The sequence below is a fragment of the Corvus cornix genome, chromosome 1A (genome assembly GCF_000738735.6).
Source record: "Corvus cornix cornix isolate S_Up_H32 chromosome 1A, ASM73873v5, whole genome shotgun sequence".
Classification (NCBI taxonomy): Eukaryota; Metazoa; Chordata; class Aves; order Passeriformes; family Corvidae; genus Corvus; species Corvus cornix.
Genome location: NC_047057.1, coordinates 68,201,452 through 68,219,195, shown reverse-complemented (window position 1 = coordinate 68,219,195; position 17,744 = coordinate 68,201,452). Strand labels below are relative to the sequence as shown.

General features: G+C 38.5%; 1 protein-coding gene across 5 annotated transcripts in view; it reads left to right on the top strand.

Moving 5' to 3' along the window:
* Positions 1–17,744, top strand: part of SOX5 (SRY-box transcription factor 5) — a 613,556-nt gene that overhangs the window by 41,532 nt on the left and 554,280 nt on the right. Inside the window, exon 1 of one of the 5 annotated variants that reach the window (XM_020584866.2) lies at positions 1,062–1,205. The exons of the other annotated variants lie outside the window; for them this stretch is intronic. The gene's annotated coding sequence lies outside the window, so the exon portion shown is untranslated. Of the gene's footprint in view, positions 1–1,061; positions 1,206–17,744 lie in introns of those variants that run through there. 5 annotated transcript variants of the gene reach the window in all.

The window sequence follows — 17,744 nt, the reverse complement described above, 5'->3', positions numbered from 1 at the left end:
TAGATTGCTGCCAAGAACTCATTGGAGGGCCTGAAAGTGCATCCCTGGTTGTGAGTGTGGAAGCATTTCTGCTGGGCATGCTCAAATGATGGCTTGGCCAGCTGCTGAGCTCAGCCCCACACTCAGACAAGGTGGTGGAAGAAAGGGGAGTCTACAGTGTGCTGATGTAGGTCACCTGAGGGAGGAGAGGAGGAAAACAAGGAGTAGGGAAGCACCAGCTCTCCTGCATGCAGTGCTGTCTTTCCTAAAAAAGTGGAGAAAGAAGGTGGACATTGAGATGCTTCCAGAGATCTGGGTAAACTTTCGTCAAGGGGATGACAGAAAAGATGTCACACGAGCAATAAATGCCTGGAAGAAGGGAGAGGGCGTTGGTGGTGGAAAGATAGTAGATCAAGGGATGGCACAGCAACAAGAAAATATTTAGAAAAAGGAAAGTGATTTGTCATCTGTTGGAGTCACAGATACACTTTCCTTAACATTAAGAGTGTTTGGAAGGTAGGAAGATCTAATGCATTATGCAGAGGCTCATTTGACATTCCATAAATGTTGGTTAATTATTTCTAGGGCTGATACAGTGCTCTTCATCCCAAAGGGATCCAGAGCACTTTACACAAAAGTAGATTTTTCAATTTGCTGATTGGTTTGAGGATTACAGTTATTTCACATCAAATGGAAACATTTTGGAGAAGGTGTTTTTTATTCTTTGATGTGGGGATGGACTTTTGTTTCAGCTGAACAGAAATTATTTTACAGAACCAAAAATGAAAGCTGTCTTTTGAATTTAGGATCACAAATACTTTGGAACCTCACTGACAGCGTGCTTATAAAGAATATTTAAGCAAAGCCTCTGGAAATGAAAAATTTAAATACTTTAAGTTTAAATAGCCCTACTACATCTCCACAAATGTTTGTTTCTTATTTTGCATCTTATTTTGCCAACTGACTCTGACCTTATTTTATACAATTCATCATCTGATTTCTTTTTAATCAGCTGTAACAGTCTTCTTTTTTTTTTTTTTTTCCCAGCTATATGTTTATGCCCTTTTATGATCACTGAAGTGGGACTTAAATAGAGCTGGAGAAGTGTGCTGCTCCAAGGCGATTTTACGAGGGAAAAGCTGAGCTGGGGAGAAGGAGCTTGAAGTGGAAGGAAGCAAGGGAGAATGAACTGAAAATTAAGGGAAAACTGGAAAGAGATGGACAATGTGAGTAATGGTGACAGTTACTCCCCAAATAAAAATAGGAGCAAGGAAATAAGGATTCGGGATAGGAAAATGAAAAGGTGAATTGAGAGGGAAAAAAAGCGCTGACTAAAAAGCCAAAAATAGGTCACTCCACCTTTAGTGAATGCTTTATTTCTCCATTTTCATGAGAAATGCCATATATTTCTAAATTTGGAAAGGGGGATAGGATGGCTATTTTTAGGAATTACTGATGTTCCTGGCTTCTTATGATTTTGTAGTTACCCAGAGAAAAAAGGAAAACACAATAACGTAAAAGTTAGAGGAACTTAAGAAAGTACGTTTGAAAAACAGAAACTTAGTAACACCTAAATTTTCAGGTCATTATAGTTCTGAAGGGACAGCATAACACCCATATTCCTTAAATTTCATGTGATTGTTATGGGCATAATCCTGCAAATGCTTACACGTCATTGGCAGGTGGTTTTTTCTTTTAATGGAAACTGATATTCCTATGCAATCAGGTGGCTTCAGAACCCAAGGACTTGAGAAAAAGACTCAGTCTTGCTAGACTTGTGATAAGAAATCACAAAGGTTGTGTGGCCTTTTTCATGCTGTTCTTTAGTCCCAGGAGAGAATTCACCTTTTAAAAGGTTATTTGCAGTGATTTTTCTTCAGACATGGCAACTGTGTGTGCCTGGTTCCCAGCTTAGGGAGCCTGGCTTGCATTAATGCAGCAGACAAGAATACTGAAAACTGAAAAATTCCTACTGTCAATTCCTCAATCTCACTTTTAAAAAAATTTTACTCAAAACAAATCAGCTAAGATGAGGTACTCCTCTTCCTGGCCCTCCCAGAACCCCTGAGGCAGGTTTTGCTGATCTCTCTCTTTCGATTGTTCATCCTTTTATAGAACAACACTGGGAGCTTTGAGGATATGTTTGACTAGCAGCCTCACTGAAGCACTCATGGTGTGAGAAGGGGGAAGGAGAGAAAAAAAAAGACCTGGGTCAGCAGTACAAACGGGGAAATAACACAGGCGTGGTGGTGAGACTGAGGATTTCTGCTTCGCTGGTGATTTCTAACTTTCTTTTTAAAGGGGTTTTAGATGTGGATTTTCAAATGAGCCCTTTGAAGTAGACACAAGGCTATGCAATTTTGGTTTTTTACAAGAAAAAATACGAGGGAAAATCAAAATGCTTCTTACTCTCAGTCCCCTTCACAATCATTCTCTCTTTCCTCACCGTGGTGTAGTATACAGAGAAGGACGTGGTTATTGATCAGTACATCCATGGTCCAACTACGCCTAAGCTAGAGGGAAGCCACACTGAAGTTCCCTGTGCAGGGAACCCCATTCTGGTGCTCTTACTGACCCCACATCAGGTCAGTGCTACTATGTTGGTGTGCTGTTTTTTAATGACATAATGTGTCACAATCCTTACCCCATGTTGGTGATGCCAGGGGCCATTTTGTTACTTAGTGAAATTGGGCATTGTATCAGATATTTCACAGGTTGTTCTGTGGTTCTGCTCTTTCTTGGACAGCACAAAGCACGTAAATGGTTGTCAGCCTGTTCATGGTACCCATGTAATGAGTTCTTAGGAATTGGGTTTTTTATACTGCACATATTACTTATGCATTTGAATATCTTAATTTAAGTTCAGCTTTCCATCTCTGGTATTTTACTTCAAAGTCTGAAATTCCTGCTTTTCTTATAGGTCATAATTGAGTTATTTTTAGACATCAATGTTAGATGGTAATGATGATAGCTGAAGTAAAAACAATATTAATTTTGGCTTATGAAACGTTCGTGGAAGTTTTAAGTGGAGTTTAAGTTTGCATATTAAAAATAACTTACCTTCAGGAGTAAGAAATTAAGAAACCTTGGGTGCAAGTATGATAGAAATATTTATAAATTTGATTCATAGACAAAAATTCAGAAAAAAAGAGATGTCTGCTTGGTCATGGGAAGAAGCTGCAAGCTGATGGTATTTGTTTAGTAGAAATACAGGAAATGTGGTAAAATTTTGCGTTTATGGAAAGGGGTATCAATGACAGGAAAGAATATCCAGTGCAAATGCTCAGGAGAAGCTGAAGCTTTGTTCTCCAACATGCAGTGACCTTCTGAGGAAAATGGGACAAAGCCAGTCCCCACAGACCCAGTTTGGCCGTGCAAGCAGAGAAGAATGAAACAGAATGAGGGTAGAAAATGGGGCTGCCACCTTGAAGGAGAGACTGCTCTTCTGAGAGGAAGTCAGTCAAAATATTAATCAGCCTAATATGTTCCCCAAATTCTGTGTTTTGCATAACTTCAGGAGAAAACTTGTTTTTCTTGGTTTTTTTTTTTTTTTTTTTTAATAAGTGGCAAAATTGTAAATAAGTAACATTACGGTAGTAAATACTACTTAAGTGTCACTGTTTGAAGTGTAAGCCTGGGTCAGACCAGTCAACACTAACATGGTAAGCAGTGAGGACTCCAGAATGACAGAAGTGTATGGCAGGAACTGCGCAGCCTTCCAAGTGACCTTTCAGTCAGTGTAGGAGCGTGTCATCGCGGGGAGTGTCTATCAGTTTAAGTGGAAAATCCATACTGTCAAAATTAACTGCTGCTCTGCTGTAGAATCTTACTACATTTTGGGTTTAAGCAGTCATTGCCCCAACAGAATTAATACACTAGTTCAGGAAACATTTCAAATTCCTCTGAAATGGAAACAACTTCCTTTTTATACAGATTTCTTTACAAATTCATTCTCCTGTTCATCTGTTTCTCTTTAGCATGTTAATTATTAAGTTGTGGAGTCTCTTTTCATTGATGGCTTCTTAAGCTTTTATTCCTTCCTTTTGCTTGATTTTCTACACTGAGAAGTTGTCTGATGTGGCTCTTCAGTCCTGTGAGGCAAAAAAGCCATTCAGTCAATATTGCAGGAAGTTTAAACACACACAGAAATGGGGCTGCTCTCATCCAGGTAAAAAAGAGTCTTGAACATGAGCTGGTGCTGTGAGCTAACAGCTGCTTTGCATGCAAAAGCATCTTCCCCCTCTCAAACTTTATTAACAGTTGTGTAGCTTCATCAGTGGGAGTAATGGTAGGAGGAGGCCAAGTGTAAACACGGCACAGGTGGCTGTGTGGGGATTTTGTTGCAAGAGCATCTGGACCGGTTCTGGAAAAAATTTATATATACTAAAAATCATCATCATCATCTGTATATAAAAATATATATGATGGGATTGCATCTATCTATCTATCTGTCTATCTATCTATCTATCTATCTATCTGTCTATCTATCCACCCATATATAAAAAAGCAATCCCATCACTTCTACCACTGGGGAAACAGAACTTTTTTTAATAATAGTGAGAAATTATATGGAAAATGCATTAGTGCTGTGTGAGGGAACAGTGGTTTCCCAAACTCTCCATGTGTTTCTGTACACCACACTTTACCTCAATTTTCCAGCTGATGAGATCAGAAAATTCCTTACAGAGTAACAGGATAAGACTCACAGGTAGTTTATATTTTTGAACTTGAAATGTCCAAAAATGATAAAAGTAGTTAGGATTGTAACTACTTTCCTTATTTAGCACAAAGTTGAAATATTGAGAGGCTAAAGCTCACTCAACCAAGCAGCCCCTACCCCCCGTTCGACTGCAGAGGAAATCTATTACTCATTTCCTGCCTTTACCTAAAATAAAGAGCACCCTCCTGCCCAGGACCGTGTCTAAGAAGACACATCATCACTACTTTTTTTCTGCGATAATAATAAAAGTGACAGAAGGGGATTCCCCTGAATGTTTGATGCTTTTCTGCTGCACGGCTCCGGCAGTCCCAGAATAGCTGTGCAGAGTCTGCCCCGAAACGCTGAGCTCACACGTCCCTCTCGCTTCACCCTTACTGGAAACATGTGTCCTTCTTTCAAGAAATAACTGGAGGGGCAGAGCAGGAGAAGACTGCTGTCTTAAATCCAGAAATAGATGACATTAAGGAAGGGAAGAGACACCACCTCTTCTCAAAAAGAACTAGAGGGGAAGGCAATGGAATGGCCCAGGTTCAAATTTGGGTGTTGAGGACTAAAAGCTCTGTGCCCAATGTCAGGTTTTGTAGTTTCCGAAACTTGGTTGTTGAGCTACTAGAAGTTTTCAGTGGGGACTGCACATCAGAGAAATGCATTACTGAGGCTGGAGATCAGGAGCAGGCCTTCTAATAGTTCTCCACTGAACATGGGGCCCTTCTAAGAAGCTGCAGACCGAAATAAATGTGCTGATAACTTTTGTAAGTGGAAAACCTTTAAAATGCATTCAATACTTGCAGTATGCTCCAAAAGGTGTTATTTCTGTGTTGTCATGTTAATACCCAGACAACAGGCCACCACTTAGTTCTAAAAATCAGGGTATATTAGCATGAGTTATCATCATGCTGACAACTCCAACATAATTTTCTAGTAATTGAAATTAAAAAGCCAGACCCATAGCCAGTGTAAATCATATTATTTCCAGAGATATGAGTGAAGCTCCAGTGCCATTCCGTAACTGCACATTATATGTGCTATGGTGATCTATGGTTTGTCTTTGAAGAGAAGTGACATGGTGATTCTAGACTTACCCAGCATCTACAAGCCACAGCAGTATTTAGTAGTACCTGTGGCCATCTGGTGCTGTACTCTCCAAATAACTTAAAGGTATTGGAAAGAATCCCAAAGTGTCTCCCTGCAGCAGCACCACTCCATGCTGGAGAAAGGTGGCTTTGCAAGGGGAGCAGGTGTCACATCAGGTCACTGGGCAGAGCCATGTCCTACATTCCCTTCCTGCCTGCCAAGGGCTGAGCCAAGGGCATGTGCACAGAGCAGAGCCCGAGCTGTGGAGGTCTGTGGTGGTGCAGGTGGGGCTTTGCTGGGGACCCCATTCCTGGCTGCAGTGCCGTGCTGTGGCCTCCTGCTGTTGCCTCTCTCCCAGTTTCACAGGCAGAGCTGCACGTGGCTTCCTGGAGAGGGAGAGACTGTGGCTTTGAAGGTGGGAGGTATGGGCTAGTGATCAGGGAGCATAAGGGCAGAGCCAGATGCACATCCTGTCTTTACCACATAAAGCTTAACATTACTGTCTCCTGTGGGCTAAAATACCCTCACACGAGGGTATCACAACATCTGTTTTCTGTACCTGATTTGCCCTGCAGTTTTTGTTTGTCCTTGCGTGAGTGATAAGAGGTTACCATCCAAATAAATAAATAAATAAATAAATACAGAATAAATAAATACAGTGAGAAAGAGAAGTCAGAAGAAAGATCTGTAGGTCTTAATTAGTATTTTGAATGGGAAAAGGAAATGGCTGCTCTTTTTACAAAGTACACGTTTTAACGTTTCCTGCAATGACTGGTGCTTGCAAGTGAACTGGGTCTGAGAGAGCTGTTGTCAGTAATTCCAGAGTTGAGACTTCGGCTACATCTGTAATACAGCCTCTCCCACTCAGAAAAATACACCCATGCATACATATAGATGTATTCGTATATAAGGCACGGCGCTGCGTACGATCCTTTCTGAGTGTGAGCCACACAAGCATAGCACCTTCCCTTTGAATTTTCTCTCTCTTGCAGAAGCGCCACCAAAATGACTAAAACGTGAGTGTCGTACTTTTTGTTGGGGAGTCTCTTTCTGGGGAGGAACACTTTCTTGGGTGGATTCAAGGCTCATTGCCTTTCCAGCAGAGCTGACTTCATCTCTCCAATATTGGTAACATGGTTGAATTCTGCCCTCAGCTGTACAGACGCAGCTGCCATTGACTGCGGCGGAGCTGTGTGTACACATTCAAGGGCGGAACATGGACCAGAATTTTTAGGCTCGTGTAAATGCTCTTGGAGGCTAAACAGAGGTCATGTAGAGTTGTTGGCATAGAGCCATGTGTGGTAAAGTAGGCCAAGTTTTATTTTCCTCAGGATGCTTACTTTTAAAGGATCGTGTGTTTTTTAGAGATGAAGACCTAAAGTCTCTCCAGTCAATTGGTAATTTTTTAAAATTACATCTAATGTGTTCATTTCTTTCTGTGAACTGTGCTGTAACAGTGTTGTGTGCTGTTGATCAGCTCCTGGATTCCTCTATAAAAGTGGCTGCATTTTTGGGGATGAGATACTATGAAATTTGTGCAACCTAGAACATGAATATATAATTTTAATATATATTTTCATTTGGCTAAATATTAAATCTTTCAAATCTAAGAACCTTAAGATGAAATCAGGAGGAGTATGTAAAATCTCGCTGTTTTGTGTGAGAAATGTTTCTATGTAACCAGAATTGCATTAAAGAGACAATACTTATGCCACAGCGTGTCATTAAAATGTATCCACCTTTTTATTACACTGAAAGTATGGGAACAAAACTTACATTCTCACTAATATTCGACTTTACATGCTGCAAAGTCCTCCTTTATTCTCAGGTTCTTTTGAGAGAGTTTGAGATCTGTAGAAGAATCTTTCCTGAGAGCTTTGAGGTGGTGCTGAAGTGCTTTAAGAATGACTTTTCAGTTTGCCTATTTAAGTGCTGTTCAGGTGAGCTCTGGATCACTGGGATTAAGGCTATTTTAATAATTCTTTAAAATGCAAATCAGCTTCTGAAGTTTGTGAACATGTCATGGAAGAATGTACAAGAAATCTGTGTGTATACAGTATATACATGTGAGTGCACATATATATGTGTGTGTGTGTATATATGCACACGGTGATGGAGACACGTATTATTTTGGTATTTGCTGTATTTTTGATGCTGTTCTGTGAGAGGCAGAGATACTGCAACTCTGTTGAAGCTAATTTTGTTGCATGAAGGTGTGGTCCAAGGCTATGAATCTTCTCACATGTTCATGTTTAAGTTGTTTTAAACCATATGAAAAATATCTGAAGTGCCAAAATGTTTAGGCATTCTAGTCCAAATGATATGAGTAAGAGGGATAAGCATTTTTCATTTAAGAGAAAATTAAAGAAGCAAAAAACAACCCAGAATTAAATCTGTTATACTTCACAATAAATAGTTTTGCTTCCAAAGTATCTGCTGAAGCCACCTGTGACGCATGCCCAGCCACCTAGAAGCGACTCCAAAGATGTGTTCCTGACAAAAAGCATTTCCTTGACTATTCATTTGATTACTTTTTTTTTCTTCCTTTTTTTTTTCCCCCCTAGATGTTTTTCTTCAGAAAAGAATGGCTTACAGGAGAAATTCTGTTTTCAGATTTTTTTTCACTTGGCTGAGTGATGAGAGCAAAAATTCTATATTGGATTGGACTTACTAGGAGCTGCATCTCCAGAAAAGCAGGAGGCCGATCAGGGTATATGTTTGAGTAATTCAGACTGCTGGAGAGAACTGTAAAGTGGAAAGGACACTGCAAGCAAAAGTGGCTGCAGTGCTGCTTTTTACAGCAATCTCAATAGAGAGGAACTACTGGAGGGGAATCTGGTTGGTATCATACTAGAGATTATGAACACTAAAGGTAAAGATGAATTGCTAGTGATTAAACTTATTTTAAGCTAGGGAGTTTGGGTTTGATTCAGCTATACACTTTCTGAATCCAGCAGTCAGGAATGGCCTGTGTTTTCCCTTTTCTTTATGTAGTGTATGAAAGCTTTTGTGAGGTTTTGATAGGACACTGCTTCCCAGTGTAAGACAGCATCTTCCTCTTCAAAGACTTGCTTTTGAAATATTCCTTCCAAAAAAACCCCAAACTGCTCACTAAGCAATAGTTGTGAGCTGAAATATAATGCCAGTAAACGATTTACAGTGAAATTCCCTTTTCCATGACTTGCTTATCTGACTGCCTTGGTTTGCAAATGAAACCTGCTGCTTCTGTTGCTGATCCTGCCACTGTTGTCATGAGAGAGTTTGGTATGTACACTTGAAGCTCACTGCTGCTTTCCTTTTGTCCTATGCCAAGAACTCGTGTTCTGTGGAAAATACAGCCTGAATGGTGTAACTGAAGAAAACATGTTTATGACGGCAAATATCACCAGTAGGATAATGTAAACTTCCCTTAACACAAGTGGCAATGCAGTGCTGCAGTATGTGTATTAAGGAGATAATAAGAGCTATGTTGGCTGGATGCATGTGTGATAGAACCGTGTGGGACTCACACAGTCCAGCAGTGATGACTTGGTCTTTTTTAAAAACCTGTGCATTGTTAAAGTCTTCTGTAAAGCCCAAGCTAGTGACAGTGCATGGCTTGGCTTGGTGCCATAGGTGTTTTCTTATTATTACTAAGTTCAGAACACAGACTATATGAGCTGGATAGGTGGGAGATGTCCTTCCTTCACTTGTCTCTCCACACCAACAATTTCAATATTATCAATGGTCATGGCTCAGTAAGCGTCCAGCCGTAGTGTTGAGATGAAAATAAGGTTTTCTTATGACAGAAATGACTGCACTAACTTGGTTTTATTCCACTTTCTGAAACGGTACCATGATTGGTGTGTAACCCAGATGGATTTATTCAAGCACAGTATGAAAATGGCCATTACAGAAATAGGCACAGTCTCTCCAGTGTTATGTAAAACCTGACAGAGATGACACTGTAGTGGATGTAACTTCATAAAATCGCATTTACTGTTCTGCATTCAATAAAATCCTCTTATTTATTTAGGTATTGGAATGAAAACATGATTTACTGCTTCTGGGGTTTGAATGAACACTAAACCCAAAGGTTTTTCCAATGGAAAACATTAAATATGAAAAATTCAGTGATACTCTATAGAACTTTCAAATTCCAGGATACAGAATTTCTGCAAAGTTCCAAACATATGTTACGTCTTGTTGTTTTAAAGTAACCGTGGAGTGTTTCTCCTGCTATGGGAAGAATTCTTTAAAAAGCTTTTATCTACAAAAAAATCCTGCATTGCAGTATGCATTATTGTTTATTGATTGCCTGTAGTTTGTTTTACTTTTATCCTACTTGTAGTTATATTCCCAGTTATTGCCATACTTCTTGGTAAGGTAAATTATGCATTTGATTTTAACAAGAGGTCATAACACAGAATTACAGTAAAGTGTACTACTTACTTGAGACTTCAATCCTAAATTCTTCAAATGAAGTTTTTATTTCAAATTTTTTATTGCCCAGATTTGCCACACCTTTTTTTTTCAGAACTTAATTTTTAGGAATTTGCTTGTTATGATGGTTTATTTTTGTGTTTTACTTTGAAGAAGTATGATAGTTAAGAAGGGCAGTCAGATCTTTGGAGGCAAATTGTTTATGTCATTTGTTGTGCTGTGTAAAATTGCTGCTGAAAGCCTTCTTACAAGTGCAGCTGATACTAGTGGTTAGTTACAGTTTAACATCTGATTTTAAAGCAGAATTGTCCCTCAAAACATCTCCTAGAAGAGAGAAGAGTGGACACAGACTCACACATAAAGGAGAGAATGTGAAAGGTTATGTGCTTATTTTGTATTTATTTTATGGACTTCAGTTCTGTTTGCTAAAATTGCCCTTTTAGGTAAGGAATTTTTTTTTTTTTTATCATGTGACCTAGGCAGGAAGAAATGAAGTCAAATTGAAAAGTTAGTAGGTTCTAGATTCAAAAGGCAAATAGATACTTTGAAAATGAAGAACCAATGGAATACCATAAGGCGGAAGGGACCGACAAGGAACTGTGGTTGTAATTTTAGCCAAATTATTTTTTCCTTATGAGGATAATCCTTTGGTACAAAAAATATGACAGATTTTACCAAGAATGGTACTGTAGTAATCACTGCCTTTAACATTCTTGTATAACCTGCTGATACATAAACATGGTCTGTATTTGAAAGTATCACTTTGGCCATAGTGAGATGATAAACCAGCTGCACGTGTACGTCACTCATGGCTCTCCAATATGATTTCTGACCTGATGCTAGTGGTAGGTTAATGCTAAAATCCACCTTGTTTTCTAACTTACTTCCCTTTTAATGTCTTATTTCCCACAGTGTATTTCTTGTAGGAATATTTCGGCAACCTTCGTTTGTGCCGGGAAAGCTGCTGCATCTTTCTGCTTGTCCTTGCTCGGGCAACACCACCACTGGTGTTTTATGACTCTGTGGGGTTTTAATGTTTGAAAAGCAACAACATGGCCTCGTCTAAATCAAATTAGCCCAGCTGTAGTCTGTTCTGGCTGCTGATCTGAAAGCTGAAGTCATTCAGTCTGAGTTTCCCAGCCAGCAGTACAATACACGGTACTGTTTCAGTAGTAATGAAATTCCCCTGCAGTATATGCTGATGCTTGTTTTTGATAGGGAGTATGTCTGATGCTCAGAGTTATATTAACAAAGTATTTGAAGGCCAGGGAGATTGCTCTTGTGATGAAATTCTTCTCTGATGTTGTTATCATTAAAGCTGGCTGAAAATGTTCGGTTTAAAACTGGGTTTGGAAAGCTGAGTTCTGAGAAATGTATGTAGGATAATTTTTACTTAACAGTTTCAGCTGAAAACAGAAGAACCTTTGAATGTGAATGGTGGTGTGGTGTCTCATGGGAATTTTAGGTCAGCTGCACCCTGCAGATCTGTGTGTTCAGTGCCTTGGCTCTCCTGTCCATCCCAGAGTCACTTCCTCCTGTAGTCCCAGCAAGAAGAGGGACTAACAGTGTTTGAGGAGATGTAATCTATGCTGTCAGATTCTCACTGTTGTATCTAAATTTCTTACAGCAACATGTTCATTAACGTGGCTAATGAGTGACAGTCTTCTTTCTGTTTCATCTGAGGGAAAATTCTTGGTTATGTGCAAATCCTCAAATCCTTTTTGAATGGGGCTTCGTTTGTTGTTTTAAATGTACAAACTGTGGTGTGAGGCATTAGGAAAAGCAAGTAGAAGTTCATCCATCAGATGCAATGGGAAACGATGAGGTTTTTCACAGACCCTTATTCCAGTGAGAGCTGCTGCCACATCTTTGACCAGGTCCTGCAAAAACTCAGTCTCCTGCTGTACCATTAGCACAATGGCATAAAAGCCTGCTGTGCCTAAGCAGAGCAATTTACTGTGATTTTGGAACTTACAATGATATTTTGAATATGCTGAAAACATGCAGTCTGTGTGGTGTCCTGAAAATAAGGACCCTGCTCTTATCTCTGAAATACTGTGGAAGAGAGTCAGAATTTGCTGTTACATGCAGGAATTTGTGCTGCTGAGGAAGGATGCTGCAGGTTGCTGTAACAGAGGGTTTGTTATTAAGGAGAGTCTTAAAGTACAGAGAGGCATTTTTGAATGGTATTATTCTTTGCTTGCATCCTAAAACCTACCAGAGTGGGTTTTTTTGGCAGGGGTGTGAATTCAGGCGTGTGAATTTTATTAGGGGGGAGAAAGGTGAGGGAACGTTTTTAACGTAAATAGTTTTTAAGGTTTTTACTTCATTGCTTTACTCTGCAATGTTATAATGCACTTTAAAAAGCGTATTTGAAGTTAGGTTTGAAAAGCAATAAATATAATCCATCTAGTAGAAGTAACCAACATTGCGGTAAAGAAGGAAAAAACGAAATCTCCACTGCAACTCCAGGCTGCAGTTCAGGCTCACTGAAGTTAGCTAGAAAACTGGATTGTGTCCCAGCACTTGCCCTGCATGTTACTTACCAGGACTTTTCAGGGACCTGAATGGTCTTTCTGTGTATCCCTGAAGCTGGCACACAGAGCAGTACAGTGCTGTCTGGCCCCTCTTCTGCTGCCAGGGTTAGGTGCAGGCACAGAGATTGGTGTGCCTTTTCCATGTTTCTTTCCTTCCTTTCCTACAACATTCTCCTGTCCTGTCAGAGTCTGTACAGACATCCTAACCAGGCTTCTTGTGTCATCAGGTGATTTCACAAGATCGGGTACCGCTTGGTACCCAGCCCTGCAAACAATGAAACTCCTTTCTGGCAGGTGCTCAGAAGACAGGGACACTAGAGAAAATAAGGATCTGAAATAGAGCATTTCCTTGTGGAAGGCACTGTGTCTGTGCATTTCCACCTCTGGAAGCCATTTCTCCTCTTGCTTTGCCGTCTTCCTGCTGTCAATCCAGAGTGTCTCAAACTTCATTTGCGCTCATTTCACACAGAGTTTGCTTATCAGTCTGAAAGGCGACTGTCTGATCTTTCCTTTTGCATGCTTTCACTTTTAAGATCTTCCCTTTCTTATGTAAAAAAGGCAATTAGAGTCGTATCTGTTTATTTTAAACAAAATGGCTGTTAATTAGCGTGATCAAAAACCCTGCCATTGTAGACTATGGGCTTCACTTTGTAGTTGCACTAAATTGCGTACAGTTTGGTGCCAGCTGACATGATAGCAACACAAAGTCTGCCTTTTTTTAACTTAATGAACAAACAGATTTATGAGCCTTTGTTAACTTCTGGTTTAGATCTATAGGTTCGGAATGCATTATTTAGAGTTCTTGTTTCTTAATGACTAATGTCATGTTGTTACTTATTAAGAGTGCTTTAACTTGCTCAAGAAGTTTCCCTTGCTTTTGTATCCCCTTGTTTCCATTTTCCTTTTTTTTTTTTTTTTTTTGATGGCTTAATTAAACAGTACATCTGTGGTACACAAAACAGTTGAGATGCACTTCTCTAGCTGCATTCAGATGTTTCAGCACTAACTCTATAGTGCTGTGAGAGCACTGGATATTCTGTCATCCCTTCGAAGCAGAATAAGGGCAGTTTCTGTTTTTCCCTTGCCTCCATCACTGATATTTATTCATAATGTCTGGGAAAAAGATGCGCACAACAATCCATTGGTGTAGCCTTACTTTGCCTTGGAAAGAAAAAATCAAGAATATTGGTGATAAAGCTGTGATAGCATGATTCCCATCTGTAGACTTGTCATCTTAAGTGAATGACAGTGTGTCCTTCTAAATGAAAAAACATGTTAAAAAACCAAAAGCCATTTCAACCAATAAGTGAAAATTCTGTGTACTTTCTTTTTTATTACCATGACTATTACTTTTGCAGAGAAGGTGCTCGTTTCAGAAATTCCAAAGGTCTGGTTTTAGGACTTGGTGTGGTAACTTCTGATGGCTATCAAAACAGCTATTAAAACTACCAAAAATGTACAGTTGGAATTAATCAGAATTAATAATCTATTCTGGACATATTCAGCTATATGCTGGGAACTGCAGAGTAGTTTCCAGAATGTACTTTCCTAGGAATGCACATATCCCCGTCACTGGAGTTTCCCTGTGTCCTTAGATAGCCATTTTTATGTTAAATTCTTCTGTATGCTGATACAAGGCCTAATTGACCCAATATTTCCAGGAATAGCTGATTATTCAGGTATGTCATTATTTCTCTGCTTTTTTATCTGTTGGTCATTATTGAAGGATTCAAGCGAAATCCTTATTTGCATAGAGAAAATCAAAATTGAAGTCAAGTCATAAGCAAAGTCAGTGAGCTGGCATAAATTTGATTAAAAGAAGGTGTGATCAGGCCATTTTAAGGGCTTTACTGTCATTTAAAAGTTTGCATTGAGTGTAATTCTTGGCTATAATTCTCCAAGTACATGTTTAAATTAAAGACATAAGACAATTAATACTTTTTCCTGTGGTTATATTTCAGTATTAAGCCATACACAATTTCATATTAAAATATTGAAGGAAATGTACTTGCTATTACAGAAGATTAAGGTAGTAATAATATTTTATTTGCTCTAAGGGGAAAAAAAAAACCAAAACAGAAAGACCAGAAAAAGTGAATATGAAAACAAATTGGAAGAACTGCAAGTTTTAGTGTTACTCTGATTGAATCACATTTTTTTAACTGTTGTACTTGTAATTTCCAAATTACAAGTAAAATGAAATACATTTGGGATTTCCAGTGGAGAACCATTTTTAGAAATTTTTTTGGTTTCATCTGTCACAACATTTTACTGAAATGAAATAGAGGCCTTTTCTATTTTAGCTCCATAAAATTAAAAAGAAACATCAGGTGAAAGTAATTTTCAGATGGTAATTTGTCTTTGTATATAAAATAGAGCTTTTTAAGGCTAATGATTAAAATGAGAAATTTTCAACTTTATCAAGAGGCCTTTTCTAGAATTTTCAATTTGAAACATTGTAAAAATTGCTTTATTTGTTTAAAATGGTTAATATAAATGACACAGTAATTTACAGTGGAAATAATGATTTGCAAGTTTTTTTAGTCAAGATGGGTTTTTTATTAGTGAACAAAAGAATAAGAAATGGTATACAGTTAAATATAATAAATAATTCTGGAGAGAATGGAAGTTAAGCACTGTGGTCCATTTCATCCTTGATTCAAGGACAAGGAATTGTTCAATTAATTAAAACAAGGAAGATATTTTGATAAAATAAGATTATTAGGCACTACCTGCAAATAACTTGTGGATCTTCCTAATAAAACTACTCTGATTAAAAAAAAAATTAACAAATCAAGCTCTTACATGAATTACTGAAGTTTGAAGGTAAATGAGATGTGCTTTCTATCTCTTTATTTTCTCCTTTTTGCCTCAGAACATGAAGTACTTACTCAGGAGATGGTTTATGAGGAGAAGTCCCTCATGGCAAGTTATTTTGCAGTTTTTCAGTTCCAGGAATTTGTCACTCTGTGATAAAATGGTTGATATTAGCAGTTATTTTTCATCTTGACTAACTGAAATATTCTATGATTACAAATTATATAGGGTTAAAAACATTTATGCAAGTGCTATTTTTCATGTGCTGGTTAATTTACATATATTTTACGTTTAATTAACATATATAATATTTTGTCTGTAGATGTAATAGAAATGGGGCTTTGATCCATCCGAGTCCTTCAGCAGATGCTTAACCTTAAGCACATAAATAATCCCATTGTTTTCAGTGTCTTTAATCTGTGCTTTTAAGTGCTTTGTTGGATTGTGGCCTAGTATAATTATATGTTTGCAATAACAGTTGCTTATTAAAAGCAGTTGTTAGATCTCAAAAATAATATAAAAGAAATAACATGAGAAAATATGTATCAAACAGTACTGAAAAAATACATAAAAATTGCTTCAGAATTCTTATTTGCTTGTCAGTGTCCATCACATTGCAGATTCTGCTTTTTATGTCGCTCCTTTCTTTTATGAGGGTGAGACCAAGGCATATTAAGGAAGATCCCCAAGATACTTATGTAAAAATATGTTTAAAAAGTTGTATTTGTTATTAATACTGAATTCTGTAACAAAGGTGAGGTTTTATTAAATAGTTGCCTTTCATATAGTGCTAAAGTTCTGACTAGGTCATTCACTAGCTGTTAGTTCCCACAGGCATTTGCTTCTTTCTTGAGTAAGAACAACTGGGTGCAAGGAGTGTTGATATGATAGGAATACGGGTCTCTTTGCAGCATTTCATCTCTTTATGTGTTCAGTGTCTTTCACTTTTCCTTGCTCTTTTTTCCCTGGGTCTGTTCTGTAATGTTCCATTCTATGTCAAACCATTTCCTTTGACCCAAAGCAAAGATTACAGACCTAAGGGTTAAACACTGTATTTTACTCAAGTAAAATATTCTGATGGGACCTGAGTGATGGTGTTCACCTGACTGCCAGTCCAGCTGCATTTCAGAGAGACTTGCTATGAGAGTAAGTAGATTTCTAGATTATAAACCCTCTAAAATTTAGTGTTGGTATTAACAACGTCTATTGAGAAGTTTAAGAAACCACTTGTGTGGGTAAAACACTGGTCTCAGCACCAAGTGCTTGTGCCTGCAGCTTTGTACTTGTATCTCCCCTCTCCGTAGATTCCTTTACTGCTTTTCTGATCTACCTGGTCCTCTGAAGTACTTTTTCAGTTTATTTTTCCATGGAAGCTCAAGAAAAACCACAATAGTGGTAATATAAAGGCAATTTTCCTTGCCCTTTTTTATCTCTGAGTCAGAGCTTACGTATATTTTACAGCAAATTGCCACTTCTACTCTTCCAGCATAAGCATCTTGCCTGGTCTGCCAGCCAGATTTTTTGAGTGCATTTACAACTCATGGGAGCATGAATGAGTGACCACAAACATCCAGCATCACTTAAAGGGTAAAAGAAATGTGAAATGATCTGTAAATATCACTGTTATGTGTGATAAAAAGGAGGGCTTGGCTAGTCTAAATTAGAATATCCAGCAATACTCAGTCAATATAATACCAGAATGAATTCAGAGTAAATTTATTTCCTTACATGTAATTGAGAATCTCCTGTGAGCATGGTGGGGTATGTGGATACTCTGGGTTGTTCCTTTGCAGAGGAGTGTGTGTGATTTCATGTACACAGTGTGGGATGAACCACACAGAGATCCTAAGTTCATGACCCAGGCTGAAGATACTGTGTATAGCCATGTGAAGTAGCACTGTTTGTAAAAGCTGAAAAAAACAGCAAAAGATCGCAAGAAAACCAGAGTCCTTTTCTGGTTGAAGTGTCAGGGAAGTCTCCTCCCCCACCCACTCCGGAAGTAGCAATTTCCCCCCAGAAATTAGTTCATTAGTGTGTATTGCTATTCATGCAGGAAGGTGTGTGATGTCCTGGGGCTGTCTGTATTTGAGTAGAAAATGTCACCTCAGATCAGATTTGCAATACTCCCAGCCTGTGCTGGCCCAGGGCATGGAATCTCTCGAGATCTTCTGTAATGCACAGTGACTGCATCACTA